Raw genomic sequence first — 19499 nt, 5'->3', positions numbered from 1 at the left:
TTAGTTTCCGCATGTTATTAAGTGTCAGGGCTATGTAACAATAGGCTAATGGAGGTACCTGCTGCAAAAGGCTGATTAGTGCTGCGGGCGCAGAGCTTTTCAGAGCTTGGCCCTGTTGACTAACGCCATCCTCATAGAGAGGCATTCTGGCAGGAGAGGGATCTTGCAATTCCTCTCCTGCAATTCCTCTCCTGCATCCTGTTTCTTCCTCCATAAGTTTTCCCAAAACGACACTGCCTAATGCATCCGCATTGTCATAAAAGGCAATGAATGGATAGTAACAGCTATCATTTCATTGCCAAGATTTCCGCATGGACAATGGGCCTGATTCAGACCCGCTCGCAAGCGCTATGCGCTCGCAAGTGGGCCGATGGTGGGGCATTGCGCACGTGCGGTGTGCACAAAGCGCGTGCGTAAGCCCCGGAGCGAGAGAGAAATTCCCTCGCTCAGGAGCTCACTACAAACGGGGCGGGTGTCGATGTTGATCAACAGTTCGCCCCGTTTTGTAGGCAGGGCGGGGGGGGGGGGGGGGTGGCTGGACAAACGCCTGCCGTTTGTGGGCGGCCCTACTGATATCACGAGTGATGTCAGTAGTGAGCTTCCTGCTCTATTAGAGCCGGAAGCTTACTGGGGCTTGCGGCAGACGAGACCCTACCACAAGGGTCTCATCGCAAGCCCGATGGTCGTGACCATTGTGACCATCACCTAGCCACTCGCTAAAGCTGTGGGTGGTCACCCACAGCTTAGTGAGCGGCCAGGAGGCCAGGTTTTTTAGAATAAAGCAGCCGCCATGATTCAGAGCAAGCGCTCGCTTTTTGCGAGCGGCTCTGAATCAGGTCCAATGTGTGCTCTCAGGATTTGTCTATACAAGATCAGTTTGAAAAATAGCACCGATATTTAGGTTAACAATGCTAATAATCAAATCGACATGGAATGATAAATATTACAGCACTACTGCAATTATTGATCCATTGAAGTGTGCCCAGTGGCAGCAGTTTCTCCTATCATATGAGCTATGGGGGCGATTCAAACCCCGGACGCTAAGCTGCGATCACTTGCATCCAAAAGGGGCCGGGTATGCAAATTCCGCGATCGCACTGTCTGGTGTAAGGACGCCCTCTATGTCTTAGAGAGCGACGGCAGAGTGAGGGCACACAGGTATAAAGACGCCCACTATCTGTCATTCAAAGTAGCGCTCAGTCTTTGTGCTACGAGCGCACGATTCCCGATCGCAGTTACTGGTTTACGCACTGCGATGCATGCGCAGACGATCATCCATAGCGAGCGATTGCGGCTTAGCGTCCGGGCCTGAAACAGGCCCTATGTGTGTGGATCTGAGCACTCAATTAGCGCACCAGGCCAGAAAGAATAGAGAGCAGCTGTCAGAAAGATGAGACAGGTGTCTTACTGCGAGGTGGGAGATTGTGTTCTTAGAAAGCCCAGTACTGTCTCCTACTGGTTATATTTCACGAACCCCCGCTGCTCACCTAGTCATAGAGTCCCGGTCGTTGCTAGGTGAACGGGACCCTGCCGGTTATAGCTCCTGCTTGCTGCATGAGCCTGGTCCTCTTTTCTGGTGCCTGTCAGTGGTCCTGTGGGTACCAGAATCCTGAGTAGCTGGCCTGCTACACCTCCGATTCGTATCCTGTGTTGCTGGTTTACCATCCTCCAGCTAGAATCCTAAGTAGCTGGCCTGCTACACCTCCGATTCGTATCCTGTGTTGCTGGTTTGCCATACTCCAGCTAGAATCCAGAGTAGCTGACAAGCTACACCTCCAATTCGTATCCTGTGTTGCTGGTTTGCCATCCTCCAGCTACAATCCTGAGTAGGTGGCCTGCTACACCTCCAATTCATATCCTGTGTTGCTGGTTTGCCATCCTCCAGCTGGAATCGTGAGTAGCTGGCTTGCTTCAACCCAGATTCGTATCCTGTGTTGCTGGTTTGCCGTCCTCCAGCTAGAAGCCTGAGTAGCTGGCCTGTTACAACCCAGATTTGTATCCTGCATTGCTGGTTCTGTTAACTCCAACTAGAGTTCTTCAAAGTACACCGTGTCTACCTTACTTCCTGTTTCTGCGGTAGTACGGAGTGACCCAGCCAGGGGGGCGCGACCTGCCCCTCGGACGAGACAAAGTCCAAACTTTCTTGCGAGAGTCCCTGGTGAAAACCGCCGGCGGGTTAGACTCCGCTCTCCTGGTCTGGGTCTACGCCAACACTCCTTGCAAGCTTCTGGGACTCTAGCCTTCTACACATCGTTCCCAGCCTCTATCAAGTATGGCTATATTGCTGCATCCAGCCTTCTACACATCGTTCCCAGCCTCTATCATGTATGGCTATATGGCTGCATCCAGCCTTCTACACATCGTTCCCAGCCTCTATCATGTATGGCTATATGGCTGATTCTTGCCTTCTACACATCATTCCCAGCCTCTAACAAGTATGGCTATATTGCTGCATCTTGCCTTCTGCACATCGTTTCCAGCCTCTATCAAGTACGGCTACAGTGTATATTGCTGCATCCAGCCTTCTGCACATCGTTCCCAGCCTCTATCATGTATGGCTATATGGCTGATTCTTGCCTTCTACACATCATTCCCAGTCTCTATCAAAGTAGGGCTATATTGCTGTATCCAGTCTTCTACACATCGTTCCCAGCCTCTATCAAGTACGGCTTTATTGCTGCAAACAGTCTACTACACATCGTTACCTGTCTCTATGAAATTTATCTGGGTGTAGCATAACATATTTATATGAGATAAAAATGTTTGATACAGAAAGTACATTTTTTAGACATTTTTCAGTCTATACTAAAGACCAGGGGCCTTCAACCTTTTACACAGTGTGGGCCACATTAAAAAATTAAACGAAGCCCGGGGGCCACTGAGCTATATGCCACACAGTAGCACAATCTTGATTCACCAAATTCACATTACACCACATAGTCGTGTCCCTTATTCATGTATGATACACAGCAGTGCCCCTTTTACACAATGCCCAGATTTGTGCCCCTTATACGCAATGTCCACAGTAGTAGTGTCCCTTATACAATGCTCACAGCAGTAGTGCCCCTAATACATAATGCCCACAGCAGTAGTGCCCCTAATGCAGTGCCCACTGTAGTGGTGCCCCTTATGCAATGCCCCTAGTAGTGGTAGTGCCCCTTATGTAGTGCCCCCAGTAGTGGTAGTGCAGTGCCCCTTATGCAGTGCCCACAGTGGTAATGGCTCTTATGTAGTGCCCCCAGTAGTGGTAGTACCCCTTATTCAGTGCCCCCAGTAGTGCTGCCCATTATGCAGTGCCCACAGTGGTAATGCCTCTTATGTAGTGCCACCCAGTAGTGGAAGTACCCCTTATTCAGTGCCCCCAGTAGTGCTGCCCATTATGTAGAGCCCACAGTGGTAATGCCCCTTATGCAGTGCCCTTAGTAGTGGTAGTGCACCTTATGTAGTGCCCCCAGGAGTGGTGCCGCTCATGCAGTGCCCCCTATGCAATGCCCCATTAGTGGTGCCCCAGTATTAGTGTTGGAGTGAGCTCTGGCTGGCGGTGCGGTGAAGGTAGGGGGACGGGCGCCCAGCAAATGGAGCCTGTTGGCTGGCCGCGGGGAACAGCTCCACCCGGTCGGCGGGCCACCCGACAGAGCCACGGGTTGAAGGCCACTGCTATAGACTGTCTATAGCAGGGTTGTCAACATGTGGCCCTCCATATGTAATGGAACTACACATTCCAGCATTCTCTGCCACAGTTCAGCATGATGTAATAGCAAAACTGCGACAGGGCATGCTGGTTCCACAAAAACTGGTGGGCTTTATGTTGAATATCTCTGGTCTATAGTGTAAATTATCAATACTGTATTAAATACACAATTCAGTGTATAAGGAGACCAATGTGTACATATATGTCAAGGGCCGGTGCTAGGTTCTTCTGCCGCTCCCCATGATCCCCGGTTTTGCTCCAATGCTCTTCATTGTGGAAAAGTGTGCCCAACTCCAGGGGAAAAAAAATCAACTCAGACTGGCTGGTACTACTGCCTCATCTAATAGCATACTGTGATCCCTGACCATGTATACTATGCGGTCATTCCTATTAGGTGCGAGTTAGTTTTTTTGAAACTCGCAGACTTTACAGTGAAGCGCGCTCCCGAGAATTCTCTAATCCAATTAAAAATGCTCATTCGTACTACTCGCAGCGGAGGGGTGCGAATTGACTGTCAAATGAGATTTAAGAGAAATGCATGAAAATGTGGGGAGGCCATCCTGGACCCCCCAAAATGGATAATTTCGTTAGCAGGACCGTATCAGGGGCGCCGAGAGGGGGGGGGAGCGGGTACAGATTACCCAGGCCCGGGCTTCCTGAGGGGCCCGGCGGGGGCCTGGGTCCAACGCCGCCCCCCCTCCCTCACAGCAGCCCAGTACACAGCGTGTGCTGAGCTGCAGTTGGAGACTGCTCGTGGCTGCTGAGCAGCAGCCACAGCAGTCTCCTATGCCTGTGTGGGGGAGCGATCACACTGATAACGCCCCCTTGGCTTTGCGCCGGGCTGAGGGGGCTCAGAGCGCCCCCTCTCCGGCGCACAGCGGAGCTGCAAATCATTTTTATTTTACGTTTTGTCGGCAAGGGGGCGTGGCCACGCCTCCCAAGATTAGGCCGCGCCCCCTATTACCGGGGCCCCCCTTGGCTCTTGGCGGCCCTGGACCGTTTAGAAGTCTGTTTGTGGGCATTAGGAAGGTACTGTAGATTTTTAAATGGTGTCAAATCGCTGATGTTTTATTTCTTTTTTTAAATGCAAGAAAATTATTAAAAAAAAAAAATTTTTGTTTAATCTCAAACAAATTAAATGAAAATTGCAAAAAAAAGTAGGGAAAAAGGTGATTTTGGGGTACTTTGAGGGCACCCTGAAAAAATTGAAAAAAATAAATAAATAAAAACAATTATTTTTCAACTAAAAAATATTGTAATTAAATTTGGGGTGCCTAAACTAATGAAAAACTAAATTTTGGGGTAATTTGAAGACATTTTTTTTTACCCCTAAAAATGACATGTAATTATTGGACTGATTTAATTAGGCATGTGGAAGTTTCCAATTAGCTTAGTCATTAGGGGGGTGTCCAAGGGGTTCAGCACAGTGTCCCGACATTTTAACCTTAAAATAAAGATTTTCCTTTCCATCTCTCACCCTCAGGGAAGTGCGAGTGGAATTCAGTCTGACTGGTTCAGTGTGAGTTGCCAATTGAAGTGAAAATAGCAACTCGCATTTCGCACCTAATTGGATTGACCCCTATGTGTCTGAAGAATTACATAGTCTGCACAATGGAAGGGACAGACAATAGTTTGTAAGGAGCTAAATATGCCATCTTCATGGACCAAACACGCTCTCTCCATAATCAAGTATTTGGAACCCCCCTTCTAGAAATACAATGTGTCACACATTTGGGTCCAGGTCCCTGTTACCGGGTCCATCAGTGTCTCCTTACTGCGGCCTCCCTGAAACCTGTTTTCACTTAAGGTGCATACACACGGTCAGATTTTCTGTCATATCTGAATGATAATGATTGTAAAAATCGTTCAATTGTTCATATCTGAAAGAAAATCTGACGTGTGTGACTGCAACGATGAACGTTGCGTTCCTGTTTGTCAGATAATGATATCTGACATCTGATGTGTTTGCAGTCAGATTTGGACAATTCCATTCATTTTACTACTGTCTGAAATCGTTCAGTCGTTCATCTGACATATCTGACCGTGTGTATGCACCATTACAGTATCTATAAATGTGGCTGGTGTTCCACTTCAGCAGTTTCTGGTGTTCTGCATCATTGTGCCGCCATCTTGGACTGTGTTACATGATCCATTCTGTCTAACCAGCTCCCAGCACTCTGGTCACGTGCCTTATCCAGTCTATCAGCACTCAAAACACAGACGGTGTAATGGTTAGCATTACTGCCTCCCAGCACTGAGGTCGTGGGTAACTGTGCGGAGTTTGTATATTCTCCCTGTGCTTGCGTGGGTTTCCACCGGGTGCTCCGGTTTCCTCCCACAGTCCAAAAATTTACTGGTATATTAATTGACTCCTGTCAAAAAATTAACCCTAGGGTGTATGTGTGTGTGCGCATGTGATAGCTCCACTGTGGCAGGGACTGATGTGAATGGCCAACTATTCTCTGTAAAGCGCTGCAGAATATGTGTGCGCTATGTAAATAACTGGTAATAAATAAATTAAATATTTAGAACTGCTGGCAGCACATTGCCAGTACATCTCATAGTTGCCTACCTTTTCATTGTCCTCCCGGGGAGAAGCCTGGGGAGGACAAGCATTAAGCCCTGCCCCCTACTCAGGGACCCGCGATCGCCGCGGAAATTCTCCCCATTCTGCCCACTTCACTAGGAAGTGGGCAGAATGCGGGAGAAATGCCTACCCTTCCGGGGGTGCATCTGGTTCAGTATCTGCTGCAGTATTGCTACATAGCATTCTGCTTCAGTGCTATCCAGAAAAGCAGCTCCAGTATTTCTTTACAGCATTCTGGTCCAATGCTATCCAGAAAGCCTGCTTCAGTAATCATTTCACAAGCAACAGTGTGTTCCAGCACATCTGTTCCAGTAATTTTTGTACATACTGTAAGTCCTCTCCAGTACTATCCAGCAAACCTCCAGTATTGCTTCACAACATATATCACTGCATCACTCAGTTCCAGTGTTTCTTGCTGCATTTGTGCTCCCGGCACCCAGTTCCAGTATAATTGAGGTCTGCCCCAAGATACTTTATCCTAGTTACTGATACAGACACAGGCTTTCCTGCTAGCCTGCACCTGTTCAAAATACCTGTTCTGCTAATCATTCTGCAGCATTAGTTCTCTGCTGCTCCTAGAGGTGTGCTTGAGGAATAGCATAATTAAGCCATCCAGCTACATTCATGCTCCAGCACATACTTGATTTGACCCAAATCAATATAACCCTAGTGCCATGACACTGCTTTTGCATGTGAAGCGGATCAGCAGCCCAGAACAAACTGGCTTCCATAGTCCAATATCTTTACTTAATATGGAGTAGAATTTTTACCACAATGATTAGAGACCCATTAAAACTGATACTACCAACTTCTATTATTAATAAAGACCAAACTGTATTTGTTTTGGGAACAAAGTTAGTAACCAATATCAGAAAGCTTTTGCGGTCATGCAATGCCGTAGCTTAAACAAGGTAACGAGGTCCAATTTATGCGCTTCACTGAGTATCAGCAGGCCCGACTAAGATCAAGGTTTCCCTAGTGAGACCTATTGAAAATTTAAGTAGTGTACAGGGGGGGATGTCAAAGAATTGGTGTTAAACAGTATTGCAGTTATTCATTTATTTATAGCACAGAAAATAAAAACAATATAGTAATGCTGGATCAAAATACAAATATTAACATAATAAAATGTAGAAGTATAAAAGCAGAAAAAAACTCTTGAAAAGATGTTGCTCTAAAATGGCATGAAATAAATAAAATGATATCTGTTAAAACTTGGCACTGTGGCTGAAATTCAGATAACGATATTCTTTAAGCCAAAGATATAAGTAAAATCAACGTAAGACAAAACATAAAAGAGACAGCACTCTTTTCCTGGCCATACACTAGTACGACCAGCATAAGATGCGATTCAGCATATGATTTCCCTTGACCTCTCTGGCAGCTCCCTGACAGTCCCAGCCGCACGATTTGGTACTTTTCTGACACCTGATGTACATACGATCTCACGTACGATCATTCGCCCCTATACGATCGATCGTGTGCCTCATTAAAAACATGCGATCATAATAGATTTAAATAGAGGAAAATGTCACTCAAACGATGACAGTTGGATGCACGATGCATCGAATGCGCAAATACACGGCACGATCTGCATACGATTACGACGGATAATATGGGCTGCACGTGTGATCATAAGATGCAATATAAGAGCAGTGGGAGCGCGCATCGGATCGTATTCATACCTAGATACTGCACGATTTGCATACAATGCATTGTAAGAGGCGTCTAAAATCGTGCTAGTGTATGGCCAGCATTTGAATCACATATGTAAGTGACAGCATAAAAGAGATGGCAATCTGTAAAATGACAAACAACTTTCAACAGGTGTATTTTTTAAAATCAATAGAATGGATCCTACCTGATTGATGTGGTGGAGCCGCAGGTGTATTTTAAATGCAGGGTACCCGGGTGTACCCTGCAAATGGCTCCTTGAGCTTAGGTCAGACAGGGAAGAATCAAGTTATCATCCAGATGGCACAGGTGCAGTCTTCCGACGCGTTTCGTGACTACATGGTCTCTTCTTCAAGGCTTGCAATACCGTAGTACAGAGGTTTTCAATTCTGGTCCTTTTATATCCCCAACAGGTAATCTTTATAGGTTTTTTTTTAATCACGCCCAGGTAATTCAATTTATTTTGCTTTTTCAGTAATTATCCCACTAGTTTCCACAGACAGAAATCCTGATAACTTGACCTGTTGGGGGACTTGAGAACTGGAGTTGAAAACTCCCCTAGTGTGTCCAAAGTCACTGCTCCTAATTTACCTTTAACATTAGGGCCCATATTCAATTTGAAGCTGCGTTTTCGTCTCTCCCGGCGAAATCCCATTTTCGCCTACATTGCCAGTTTGGAGGCAAAAACTTTTAGCGCGCGTGCCCGCTATATCTCCGTATTCAATTTGAAAGTAGGCGAAATCGGGAACAGGCAAAACTTGTGATCGGCTAAAAAAAAACAGATTTTTCTGGAAATAATTGTAGGACCCTCCTAAAGATGTCCAGACCAGGGGGATCACTATGGGTACCCCCATTTTTGCCTGCAAAAGAAAGTTGGGTTTTTAAATAGCCGCAGCAGGTTTTTTTTTTCCCGACTTTGAAGAAGTGATGCAGAAGAGCAGTTAGCTTTTCAAATTTGGGGTACATAAAAATGGGTACTAGCATATTTTTATGTCCCTAAACACATTTTTTTAAAATTCGGCAAAAATGCACCTGCTGGCGGCTATTAGAAACCCTGACTTCCTTCAGGAGATAAAAATGGGGGTAGCCATAGTGATCCCCCATGTCTATACATCTTTAGGGGGTTCCCTGGAATATTTCCCGAAAATTCCTGTTGTGTTGTACCTGTAAATAAACGTGTTAACATTTTAAAAAGAAATGCTATAGGGCCCCCCCCCCAAAGCCAAACCAGCCCCAGGCTTGCCAGCCGGTCCTGGTTTCTAAAAATACGGGGAACAAAATGTGTAGGGTTCCACCGTATTTTAGAAACCAACACCAGGCTGCAGGGACCAGTCTTGGTTTTAAATATAGGGGCAAAAAAAGATGTGGGGATCCCCCTATATTTAAGACCAGCACCAGACCCAACCGACTGGGGTGTAATGCCACAGCCCGGAGACCCAATCACCGGGGCTTTAGGTCCAAAGCATTAGCACCCCAAGTCGGTCAGCGCAAGCCGGTGATCTCGGGGGAGTCAGGGACCCCCAAAGAAGGGTCCCCCCCCTCCCGAGCACCACAGGCTTATGCTGAAGTGCTGGTGCTGGTCTTAAATATAGGGGGATCCCCACATCTTTTTTTCCCCTATATTTAAAACTAGGACTGGTCCCTGCAGCCTGGTGTTGGTTTCTAAACTACGGTGGAACCCTACACATTTTATTCCCCGTATTTTTAGAAACCAGGACCGGCTGGCAAGCCTGGGGCTGGTTTGGCTTTTGGGGGGGAACCCTATGTCATTTTTGTTTTTTACTTTTAACCCGTTTTTTTACAGGTTAAACACAACGGGAATTTTCAGGAAATAATCCAGGGACCCCCCTAAATATATGTAGACATAAGGGATGACAAAGGGTACCCCCATTTTTATCTCCTGAAGGAAGTCGGGTTTCTAATAGCCGCGGCTGGTGCATAAATGCGGCTTTGAATAAGGTGATGCAGAAGAGCATTTAGAAGTTTTTTAGGGAAAAATAACTATGCCCAGCAAATTTGGGGTACTTGAAAATGAGGTACAGCATATTTTAAAATTGCTAAAGTGAGTTGAAAAATTGTGAAAAACCCACCTGCCGCAAGCAGCTGCAATGACAAAAAACACCTGGGGCATACTTGGGGACCCTCCCCCAGAGTCAAGTTCGCTAGTTTTTAACTTTGTCACCCCATTTTTTTTTCACCCCCAAATTCAAAGTGATATTTTGGAGTGTCCCTAAGTTTTTTTTTTATTTTCTTTACACTTTACCTTTGGGGGACTGTCTGAAGGCTGCACGGGGGTTCCTGCAACGTTGCACCCCTAAATCCCAATTCTGCACTTTTTTCTGCCTGCTATTCATAGGCGATACTTTTTCGCCTATTACATTGCATTGACTTTCCGCCAAGGCGGAAAGTCTTCCAAATTGAATACGGGGTAAAAGCCAAACAGGCGAAAATAACGTCATTGGCGAAAAGTTTTCGCCGAAAACAGGCGAAAAACTGACTTTTCGCCTCAAATTGAATACGGCCCTAGATGGCAACAATGTTTATCTCTATATGATCCGATCACCTTTTAGAATAAATGCATAAGTGCAGATTCCAAGATTATTTGTGGATAATCTACTCTATAAGCATCTCCTTTCCAACTGTGCAAAGATACCAACGAAAAAGTCCGACCGCTGCTACTTCGTGCTCTCGAGCTTTTGGTAGTGATGCTGCACAATAATTAAAACATTACAGACCATGCGGGAGGTGTTTCATTAGTTGACACTTATGCCGTTGATGGTGAAAATGTTGATAGCGCATTTTTGACTTGGTAGTAAAGTTACTTACAGCATTGTATCCGTTTCGGCATTTATAACTTTGCTTTTCCATCAACTTTAAAGGGGTTGGGTACGGGATGCCAGTGATCAGGATACTGGCGGTCAGAATCCCAACACCGGCATCCCGACAGGGTTAGGATACCGACACCTGTCGGTCGGTATCTTAACCCTCTCCCTAACCCCAAGGCAGTGGCGTCACTTACCTAAATTGCACTCGGTGCGGTGGTCGGTCCGGGATCCATGTTCTCACGGGCGGAAGGGGGCGTGGCTTTGTCCTGTGAAGCCACGCCCCCACTCGTGTTTGACACTCTGGGCAGCACTCAATGGGCAGGGGAGAGGCTAGGGGCTGCCCAGTAGCTGCTGTGCTGCTCCGTTGAGTAAGCCCGGCTCAGCGCAGCAGCAGCTTCTGGACAGCCAACAGCCCCTTCCCTGCCTCTCACTGAGGTGTGGCTGCTCGGTGACACCATCCGAGGACGTGACACCAAAATAGCAGAGCAGCTCTGCTATTTTGGTGTCACCCCCTCGGATGGTGTCACCCGGTGCGGCCCGTACCCCTCTTGTGATGCCAGTGCCCTAAGCCTTCTTCTCCGGTGCGTAAACCTAACCTCCCCCCCTAGTGCTTGAACCTAACCTCACCCTAAACCTAACTCTCTCCCCTTATGTCTAACCCTAATCCTCCCCCTAGTGCCTAACCCCTAACCCTCCCCGTAACCCCACTACTTACCTTTGGGATGTTGGCGGTCGGGATGCCAGCACTGTGATTCTGACAGGTGTCGGGATTCTGGTGTCTGCATTCTGAGCGCCGGAATTCCTGCTGTTGGTATTATGACCACATCTTGTTTAAAGTTATAATGCAGACACATTACAATGCTGTAAGTAACATTATGACTGTTTCGGCATATTCATATACATTACGCTGTCAACATTTTGACTGTCGACGTATCATACCAAACTTGACCGTGGGGTTGATAAATAGGAGAGTACAGATGTGTTCTCATACACCAAGCTTCAATGGGCCATTCAGCATGAGACGGCGCAAGTGTTGCGTAGCAACTTTTTTTATTTTTTGTAGACGGGGTGAAACACCACTCAGTCTGTACCAGAGACACCGGGCTGCGACTTTAATTGCTCAGGAATTAGTTTTTAAATATGTACAAGGTCACAGATGAAGCACAACGGACCTTGGGGTAAAAAAAAGCCGTGGCTGCTGCATCGTAGTACGTCATAAACAGACTCATTCGCACACAGATCTACAAGTGTTGCATAGAAAATTAATCAGTGCAGTCTTGTCAAGGGTTTTGTCGCATCCGATTGTTTAATCCGTGTGACTTAGACACATGTTCGAGTGAAAAAGACGCTCGGCGCAAGCCCAGTCGCAAGGGACCTGGCACGCCGCGAAGGGCTGTTTGTCACAACTGTGACAATAACATACGAGGACACTTCTGTAAGTTGGCCTTGTTAGGGGTCAACTTTATTATTCTCATCCAATCATGAAAGCGCTTTACTAGAACTATAGGACACGACAGCATTACTTAGCTCATGTTTTGTACACAAAATTAGTCCTAAACAAATCAGTGTTTCTGCCAGTTACTGATACAGGTTTCACATTGGGAAGCTGTCACCTAACATCTGTCATTTCATTAACTAGTAATAGTCATACATTTGTTAATTTATATATCTCCAATTTTATCCAGTTTAAATTACAGAAAATACTAACATTTTGGGGCTGGTGCAGAACTGAATGTACATCAGTTGGTGGAGTATATCACGTGTGTTTTCACTCTGCACATGTACCAAAATTGAGCGTATGCAAGCACAGGCGATGTAGACTCCCATTTCAGTGGTATCGGCAACTAGGACCGAAGAGGCGTAGCCGGGCTGTGACGTGGTGATTTGACATAGACAATTCACAGTTGTCTATTTGGGGACTTATCTATTGCACCTAGTACAGGGTAGGTACAAGTGCACGCTGAAGATGACTAGTAGCTCACCAAGCGTACGTGTAGGTGGCGAGCGCATACTGTACAGATGGATACACATATTTTTCTGTGCAGGCATTTGAGGAGCAACATAAGTCCAATTTCCGTCCAGTTCTGCTCATTGTTAGTCTGTTATTTTCCCTAATCTACTGTATATTATGTTATTCAGTTATTAACCATTCACCTTTGTAATTAATTAGAAATTACTAAAACCTTTTATGTTTTATAGTGGAGTGAAAAAAAGAGAAAAGAACATTCAGGAGGTGTTCTTAGTACAAGAGCGTATAAATTGGATAAATGAATAACATAATTCAATAAGCATCATAGGTGTCCTGTCCAACAGAGTCCAAGGACCTCATTCAGAGGCGGTCATTAGATGCAAGTGGTCGCACATAATCAGGGCGGCCTCTTGCATCCTGAACGGCCACCCACAGCTTAACGACCGACCAGGTTGATGGTCGCGATGGTGATCACCATCGTGACCATCTGGGCTTACGACCAGACCCTAGGGTAGGTTCTGGGCACTCGTAAGCCCCAGGGAGCTTTCTGCTCTGATGGAGCAGGAAGCTCCCCACTGACATCACTGATGTCAGTGAGGAACGCCTCCATTTTGGAAACCACCCCCCCGGCCTGCCTACCAAACGGGGGCAGCTGTCGATCAACATCGACAGCCGCCCCTTTAGTAACGAGCTCCGGAGCGACAGAGTTTCTCTGTCGCTCCGGGGCTTGCACACGCGCAGTGAGGCCACTGCGCGTGCGCAGGCCAAACCATCGAGTCGGTTACGAGCGCATCGGCTCTCCTGACCGACTCTGAAAGAGGTCTCATGTGCAGTCGCCTACCGCTCCTGATTCCTACTTAGCTTATTATTACTGAGGGTATTAACAGGTACAGATAAGTGAAACGTTTGCAAAGGAAAAAATTGGGACTAACCTGAGAAACCCAACCGCCCTGTGTATGTTACTCATTAATGAGTGTGTTATGTGAAAATTTGTGTTTTGTTGCGTTTATCCATTCTCCCAGTATAATAGTTTTGTATGATTTTTTTGTTGGATATGCCTGTCTCCTCCATGGTAAGCTGGCATAGTCCTGCTAGCACCCACATAATACCAAGCACAATGCATTCAGCTATTATGTACATAAACTGACACAATATGAATGAGGCACAAATTCCTTTCTAGGGGGTGGCCGCGAACAGAGCAGAGTTGGATTGAACTTTGTTTATAGCAGAGTAACAAATAATTAAAGAAGTGTAGAGAATAAAGTGTAACCCACTGAACCACTGAAAAGCACATACTTAATAGAAGTTACTTTATCATATACTTCTCACTAGTTGCTCACAGCTGTTATGGGTTTTCTATTATAAAACTTCCTTTTATTGTTCCTGAGTTAAACTAGACTATAGCTCTCAGAGGAAGAATTATTTCCAACCTTTTCTTTGTCATTTGTACCCTGCGCAGGTGAATCTATATAGCGCACATAGCTCATACATGCCTACCCTCCCGGTTTTCGCGGGAGGCTCCCAATTTTTCGGGTAACCCCCCCGCACTCCTGGAAGGGTAGGCAATTCTCCCGCATTCTGCCCACTTCCTAGTGAAGTGGGAAGAATGGGGAGAATTTCCGCGGTGATTGCGGGTCCCCATGTAGGTGGCAGGGCTTAATGACGCGATTCTCAGTGAATCGTGTCATTTAGCCCTGACCCCTATTTAAATTTAAACCAGTCGCGGCAATTTGCCGCAAAGGGGGCGGGGCTTAACAATGCAAGCCATCAGGCCCTGGCCCGTCACAGCCTACCTGCTTCTCCTACCAAGGCTTCTCCCGGGGAGGAGAAGCCAAAGGTTGGCAACTATGACATAGCTGTAGCTTCTGTATGTAGGCTATAAGATGCTAATGGATTTGTATCTGCTTTATCTGTGTCTGCTCTTGGCCCCATTCTTGGTTCTTTCTATATCTGGCTATTGCCCAGTGACATCATTTTCCACCTCCAGTGACATCTCACATACATTTTTCCCAGGCGCTACTCATGTTCAAGAGGGCAGAACTGGGCATGTGTAACAGAAGTATGCTGGGCTCCCTTATTGTAGTTAGGGTCTTGTATACCCTGCTAATTACATATTTCTAGAAAATTTTAAATGTAAAATGATCTTATATAGTGCATTAAACTAAAATACAATGTTTATACATACTGTACAACAACTCTAGGACAGTGAAGGAAACCATTCTGGCATACTTTTCCTCTTTTGGATTTACAATAAGTGTTGGAAATGATGTGTTTGCAGGTGTTGATACTGCAGAGTTATATAGGCACACACCAGCACATGACTCAAACTATGAACAGCCCAGTTACTTAACCAGTGGTTTTGGTTTATTGAAAGATAACAGGCACAGCTGTACTCACCGCTACATTACAAGTGTACATGTAACAAAGATTTAATGTAATAGGGTCCTATACAGCTCACCGGCAAGGGTATGTTGCTTGCATGTAGTGGTGAATGATGCTGGAACAGATTTAAATAAGGCAATAATATGGTAGCTGAGTAGGAGACTTGTGCCTCCAACCATGTCACTCACACACAGTACTCTAATGGCTGCAGTCACATGTGCAGTAGCACATTAGGTTGAAGGTCAGACCTTCCTGCAGACTCTGCGTCCTAGTGCCCTCCATGTATGTACACACTGCTTTCTAAACACCCCCCTCCCCTTCGCTACAAGCTTCTCCATGTTACACAAACATTTAATTTCAGCTTTTCTGTAGCAACCTGTAAAATAAATGGGTAAACACATGAAAAGGCATCAACACATCACGTGACTTCAACTTGGCTTTCTCTGAAGACACTTTTCCAAAAGTTCCTTCACTGACAACATGGCCCTTAATAACAGGCGCTCGACTCATGAACTCATGTTACTATCATGATTCTTGATGGTTTTCACACTTGTAGTTTTTAAATCTTGCAAAGTCTCTTTTCCTATCTTGGATTTCCATTCACACCAATAAGACTTTGGTTTTCGTTTCAATATGCCTTGAGGCTTACTGAATGTAAGGTTTGCAACTTCCTCATAATATCTCCTAAGTGGCTTGCCAATATTTGACCTTGCAATAGACCTTCTCTCTGGTTGAACTTCCATGTTGTTTCAGATATATCTTCAGCTGTTGGTATACCCTGTAACACATACTTGCTCTGCATATCAGATTCCAACGTTTCTTTAATTTGCGTTAACTTGGACATGGACTTAACAAGCATTCTGGTGTTTGGATTCCACAATCTGTAACTTTTGCTCTCATGGCAATAGCACGATGCACTTTACTGACTTTGAATCCAGCTTTCGTCTTTTCTGTTTTGATATATGCACATAGACCATATTTACAAAATTTCTGACATATCTTACACTTGTTTTTCTCTTTGACCATGCTTCAATAGCTATGTCCTTTAGGGCAACTGTAGGAGAACGGTTCTTGAGATAAACTGCTGACATGTCTTCTGCCCAAAATTTCTTGTCTAGGCCTGCATCCTTTAGCATGCATCTTGCTCTCTCTCTACTAGTGTACAGTTTGCTCATATTACTGACACCATTTTGCTCAAGAGTATAGGCAATGGTCAATTCATGCTCTTCGAAGTCCACATTTTCTTAAGAATTATTGCACCTCTATGTTCAGATATTCTCCACTGTTATCAGATCTCGGGGTCTTGAGTCTGTAAGCTGTTTGATTTTCTACATTTCTTGTAATCTGCAATCTTTTTCAACACTTTTTCTCTGATGATGTACACGTGTCATCCTTGTGAAGTTATCTATAAATGTCACAAACTATCTGTATTGACTCACAGACTTTTCTTCCATTGAACCACACATATCTGAATGTACTATTTCAAGTGGTTTTGTAGCTCTACTTGTTGATTTTGGAAATGGCTGACAACTTTGTTTCCCTGCAATAGAGCTATCACATGGTTCCTCTGCAGTAGTCACTAACTTTCCTGTGACCATCCCGCTCTGTAGCTTTTGAAACTGTTTATCCAAGGTGACCAAATCTTCTATGCCAGAGTTCCAATGACTGCTACTTAGTTGTCATCATTGCATAACAGTGCTGTGTATCAAGGACGTACAATTGCTGACACCTTGTACTGGTACAGCCATGCTCACTGTTACATGTACACTGGTAATAGAATGAAGTTTGAGCAGAAAGGGGTCCTATACAGCTCACAAACAAAAAATGGCAGCTGCTCAATAAATCTGGCAGTACTATTCAGGTGCATGAAAGGGAGGGGTCATACCAAGTATAAAAAGGGGGGGGTTAACCCCCTATTGTTCCTCAGCACACTGAATTATACTTGCAATAATATATGAAGACTATATGGTAATAGAAATTCAGAGATATTATTTGCAAATACATGGGAAGCTGCTAGGCCACGTCACAGCTTCTCTGCCACTAGCAGTCCCTAACACTAAGGGGTTCACATCTGGGGCGCAGGGCACCCCAAAAAATTTCCAGCCCAGGACCCCCCCAGGGCATCAAACTAAAAATGGAAAAGAGTGACAGTGCAGTGTAAAGTATAGATGTGTGCGAGTAGTTAATAATTGTTGAAAAAAGGGTTAAAATATATGTGAAAAAATTACATGAATAAAAAACAAACCCCTGAGATGAATGAATGAGCTAGCATTAGGAGGGCATGCTGGTTCTAGTAGTGCTAGTTGGAGTTCCCAGGGGTGACTCCCAGGTAAGCTGGCTCTCAATTTGGATGCATTGATGTATGTGCCTGTATTCATGTAATTTTTTCCCATATATTTTAACCCCCTTTTCAACACTTATTAACTACTCGCACACATCTATACTTTACACTGCACAGTCACTCTTTTTCCATTTTTCGTGTGATTCTCTGGGGGTGTCCTGGGCTGGACGTTTCTTGGGCTGCCCTGCGCCACAGACATGAACCCCTTAGTGTTAGGGACTACTAGTGACAGAGAAGCCTTGCCGTGGCCTAGCAGCTTCCCATGTATTTGCAAACACATACAACTAATATCTCTGAATTTCTATTACCATATAGTCTTCATATATTGTTGCAAGTATAATTCAGTGTGCTGAGGAACAACAGGGGGTTACCCCCCCCCCTTTTCTACGTCCTATACAGCTCACATGCCAGTGAGTGTATACTGCTTACATGTAGTGGTGCAGGATGCTGGAACAGCTTTAACTGCAGATAATAACCGGGTCTCTCAAATGGGAGATAATAGGAGACTTCTGTCTCCCACCATGTCAATCACACACAGTACTAATATGGCTGCAGTCACATGTCCAGTAGCACATTAGGCTGAAGGTCAGATTTTCCTGCAGACTCTGGGTCCTATTGCCCAGCATGTATGCAAAGTATTACTGGTCCCCCTTTTAATATTAATACATTTAGTTTGTAAATGTTACTAGAATATATAATGCAGCAGCGCACTAAATGTGTTTATAAAGCAGCTCACTTAAATTAATACTTGAAACATAAACAGGAATAAGCGCTATGTATATGTATACATTTGTGTGTAAGAATGAACTATAAAGTGAATTAGTGGCACCTGTACGAATAAAAACTGGTTAGTATAAACATGTGTTTATAGCTCCTATTGGAGAAAGTAGTTGGTAGACTCCGATACACAGTCACTTCTGCCAGCGATGTTGTTATGCTCTACCTTTCCCATCCTTGTTCCTCTGGCGTCTTCTCGGACAGGTCCGGGTTGTGGTGGGAGCTGGTAAGCTGGATCCTGGCCTTGGCTCCTGCTCCACGTGTGCCGTTTGCGCCTAGCCGAGTGCGGCCACAAATGATGACGTCAATCGGGTAGCAGCGGGCAGGGTGATTCTTGACAAAGTGCCTAAAGGCACAAAACACGTTAGAGGCACAAGATTTACCCGGACACTTAAAATCCCGGCCGCAGAGACAATCACCCTGCCTGCCGCTGGGCAACTGCTGTCCTAATTGTATTCAACCCTCACAAGCCTAAACCCTGGCAGACTGCCCTTTTTTATATGCATTGATCCCCTCGTGGGTCTCTTATTATTATTATTTATAACCAGTTATTTATATAGTGCACATTCATTCCATAGCGCTTTACAGAGAATATTTTGGCCATTCACATCAGTCCCTGCCCCAGTGGAGCTTACACTCTATAATCTCTGTCACATGTACACAAACACATACACACACGGGGTCATAATTTTGTCATAAGCCAAGTATCCTGCCAGTATATTTTTGGATTGTGAGAGGAAATCGGTATACCCGGAGAAAACCAACACAGATACAGTAAGAATATACAAACTACAAACAGTTACGGCTGTGGTGGAAATCGAACCCAATGCCTCAGTGCTGTGAGGCTGTAATGCTATCTATTACACCAACCATGCTCCAGCTAAACTACAAAACAGAACACACTTATAAGTTTGTGCACAATTTTAGTAGCATAAGTAGTAGCATAAGGATATGTCATGTAACATAACACTGAGTAGTATACTGTGTAGAGTAACAAGATGTGCTTTAACTGCAGACTTTCAGATTTAATTTGAGGGTAATTACATCCAAATCAGGTGAACGGTGTAGGAATTACAACGGTTTCTGTATGTGCCTCCCATTTTTTAAGGGGCCAAAAGTAATGGGACAAACTAAACAATCCTAAATCTATCTTTCACTTTTTAATACTTTGTTGCAAATCCTTTGCAGGCAATTACAGCCTGAAGTCTGGAACGCATAGACATCACCAGACGCTGGGTTTCATCCCTGGTGAT

At 45.1% G+C, this 19499-nt stretch overlaps 1 protein-coding gene across 2 annotated transcripts in view; it reads left to right on the top strand.

Moving 5' to 3' along the window:
- LAMA3 (laminin subunit alpha 3) overlaps nt 1-19499 on the top strand; it is a 286414-nt gene that overhangs the window by 196558 nt on the left and 70357 nt on the right. The window lies entirely within an intron of this gene.

Source organism: Taudactylus pleione, unplaced genomic scaffold (genome assembly GCF_031769625.1).
Source record: "Taudactylus pleione unplaced genomic scaffold, aTauple2 ptg000093l, whole genome shotgun sequence".
Taxonomy (NCBI): Eukaryota; Metazoa; Chordata; class Amphibia; order Anura; family Myobatrachidae; genus Taudactylus; species Taudactylus pleione.
This window is presented reverse-complemented; position numbering and strand designations above follow the sequence as displayed.